Source organism: Carcharhinus amblyrhynchos, chromosome 7 (assembly GCF_965287045.1).
Source record: "Carcharhinus amblyrhynchos chromosome 7, sCarAmb.v2.hapA, whole genome shotgun sequence".
In the NCBI taxonomy this organism is placed as follows: Eukaryota; Metazoa; Chordata; class Chondrichthyes; order Carcharhiniformes; family Carcharhinidae; genus Carcharhinus; species Carcharhinus amblyrhynchos.
Window position 1 is genome coordinate 28,487,826 of NC_137330.1, and position 3,554 is coordinate 28,491,379.

The following is a 3,554-nucleotide window of genomic DNA, read 5'->3' on the forward strand; positions in this document are numbered from 1 at the left end:
AGCACTGATCCCTGTAGCACACATCCTGCTAACCCACTCATGTCTACTGTTTCCTGCTGGCTGACCAATACTCAGTCCATGCTGTAGTCAACCTTCTGCCAATTTCAGCAATGTTAGGGGGGACAATGATCTTCTTGCCTGGGTTGAGAAGCACTGCACTATTGGAGGCACCTTGATCTTTCCAGACATGATGCTAATGGCATGCTCAGTAGGAACTTGCTTGTTGCATTGACTTTGTTGCATCTGCATTCCACCTGTGTTCATGGCTGCTGTAAGTATGCCATTATTAATCAGTGAAAATGAAAGTTTTCCTTTCGATCTTCTTTGATTTTCAAGTAATCCTGGCATGAATGATTGCAAATAAGATTGAAAGATTGGGAGAGTTGCCTTGAAAGTAAGATTTAACCTCTTGAGTGACTTTTGTGCAGATCACAGTCCGATCTGATGTATCCCATCCCCTGTTGGACAATTGATTTTGATCCAGGTCCAATCCTTCTTACTGATGCCACTCCAAATTCCACCCCAATTCTGAATGTCATTCCACTGCATGTGTCAACACATCAGCTAAACCAAGTGCAACAAAGTCTATATATCTATTGACAAAGTCAACAGGAAGCTTTTGGCTCAAACACCTACATCAGTTTCCTGAAAGGACAATCCATTTGATTCCCCTGCCCTTTTCTCACATCACTAAAATGTTTCTTCAGAAATAATTAGCAATTTCCTTTATTATTGCCCTGCTGTGCAGTTATGGAGGGTAAGTTATACCATTCACCAGTTAGACCATCATTGCCTGCCTGTTATAGAACTAGTTCTATTCATTTGCAACAATTTCACTGTACTGTCCACAATGCTTAAGTCGCTCTGCTCTCTTGTTTCTCAGTATCATAGCTGCAGTCAAATGCACGTCAGGCAGCCAATTCCCTACTCTGTGTTTTGTGTTCCTGACAAGGTTGAATTCACCCCCTTGGACTGTAATATCCTTCCAAGTAAAAAACTGTTGTTAAAATCTAGGCCAGGTCATTGGAACAAGTCCCAGAAGTAAAAAGTCAATGCCCTTTCCCACCTGTTTCCAATTCTGTGTTTGCACTGATATTTCATGACTTTGGATCATTTTAAGAGGAACCAAATGCAATCAGTACTGCAATTTTTAGAACCATCAGTACTTGCAAATTTCACTTTGGCAAAAGAGCTTTTGAGGTTATTGTGAGTTACATAAGACATATCATGCTTCATAGGTAGAAATGAATAAAAAGAGTAAAACCCAAAATTCTAATGGTTTGGTAGAATGTGCACGTAGCCAGTCTAAACAGCTTGCATACCATCATGACTGGGAATGAATTGCTTTTCCTTCATTGTCATTGGGTCAAAATGTAGGTACTGCCTACCTCATAGCACTGAGACTACCCTTCACCATACAGACTGTAGCAGTTCAAGAAGGTTGTTCACTACCACCTTCTCCAGCACAGTGCTGGCCTTGTTGGTGATGCTCATACCACATGAATGAATTCAAAAAAAATTGTTGTAGGTGGCAGAACACAAAGAAGTGATTGGAAATTAGGACTTAAAGAGTTGATTATAAAATGAAAGCTCAGCAGACAAGATGCTTTTAAACCTGCACCTGGGTTAATAGTCCTAAACCTGGACCAAAGTTAATCATGTTCCTCCATCGATGCCTCATCACCTTGCTTCCTTGTGAACTATGTATACCTGGCAGGCAAAAATTCTCCTCCACAGCGTGGAACTTTCACCCACCTTTTGAATTTTCTGGGTCAAGGTATTATGTACGCACAATGGAGTCCTTTTGCTCTAGAGTGAGATTAGGGACAATTATCGAGCGTTCATGAGTTATGCTTGAGTCCTATTGCTGCAAAGTGCCCAGAGGGCCTAACTGTTTGGCGGGCTAGTGAAAATGACTATGTCCTAATGGGGAGAAGCACTATACCTTTGGGAGGAGGATTAAAGATTCTGAGGTGTTAAACTTGTGATGATCAATAATATTCAGTGACATTTCCAAAGGTAACAATTGCCTAACTTCACCCAAGCCCACGCTATGTCCCTGCAGTTCCTTAGATTTGTATACCCTCCCCTTACATGTGTTCCCAGAATGTGCATCAGAGGTAGAGGCTGCCTTCTGTCTTCTGCACCTTGTTGCCCAAGATGCCCTTTGGTGGGCATCCCCTGGAGGGCTCTGGCCTATTTTTGGGTGGTGCAGATTTTGCATCTCCCTGCTGTGCCCATTGTGCCTAAGTTGCAAGGTTCTCAGGAAGGTGGGGTTCAGATTGGCTGGCTGGTCACTCTGTCTCCTGGGTGGAAGGCCCCGGGATGTGCTCCATCAGATCCTCCTCCCTCCGGATGCTCATGGTCTCCTGGGTTACTCCACGGGATGGAGGGACAGCTGGTGTGAACTCCAGAAGCCTCAATGTGATCTGGTGCTGCCAGTCCTGGAGGCCCACCATTGTCTGAACAATACCATTGAAGCCCTCAGCCATGATCCTCAGCAATCCTTTGCAGCTCTCTTGTCATGGATCTGACCTCTTGCTGAGGTTTTTGGTACGGGTGGGAATGTAGACTTAGAAATACAAACTGATCAGTAACAATCTTTTTTGAATGGCAGAGCAGGCTCAAGAGGCTGAATGGCCGCCTTCTCCTGTTCTGTATATTGGAGGAAGAAGAAATGGATGTGGGTGACCAAATGACAGTGCGTCTCGTGGTATCATAGAAATCCTGCAGTGCATAAAGAGGCCATTTGGCCCATCAAGCCTGCACCGACAACAATCCCACCTGGGCCCTACCCCTATAACCCCACATATTTACTTTGCTAATCTCCCTGACACTAAGGGACAATTTAGCATGGCCACCTAAATGGCACACCTTTTGGACTGTGGGAGGAAACCAGAGCACTCAAAAGAAAGCCCCGTTGACAGTGGGAGAACGTGCAAACTCCACATAGACAATCATCCGAGGCTGGAATTGAACTCCAGGTTCCTGGCGCTGTGAGGCTAGCCACTGTGCTGCCCCTAATCTTGTATGTACACGTTCACTTTGTACAATACGTATCTGAGGAACTACTGTGGACTTCCGTTTTTAATTTGTATAAAGGGGTACTGCTCTGTACTCTACTGCTTGAGGAACCTGTTGTAAACTTAGTATTTTAAAATCAGCCTTCTCAGAACCCATCACCTGGAGCAGATGCAAGACATCCCAAGCAGGAGGACACCTTGTGCATTGTTGTTTCCCAGTGGTTCCACTTCAGACATTGGAGTCAAGGCCAACCCTGGCATTAGAGTCTCCCTGAAGAATTATCTTTTTTTTTGGGGATGGCAGTGAGGATTTTATCAATGTCAGAATGGAACTATTACATAACATTGTCATCAGAGTGGAGGATCAGGGCACAAGTGCTGATGATGATGACATACATAGTTATAAGACAAATGACAATGCTATTGCAAAAAGGGAATATTAAGATTACAATTTCCTCACAAAAGTAAGTAGAATAGCAAATCTTGGGTGTATTTGTGTTCTAATGTGTACCAAATGGTTAGTTGGTCATG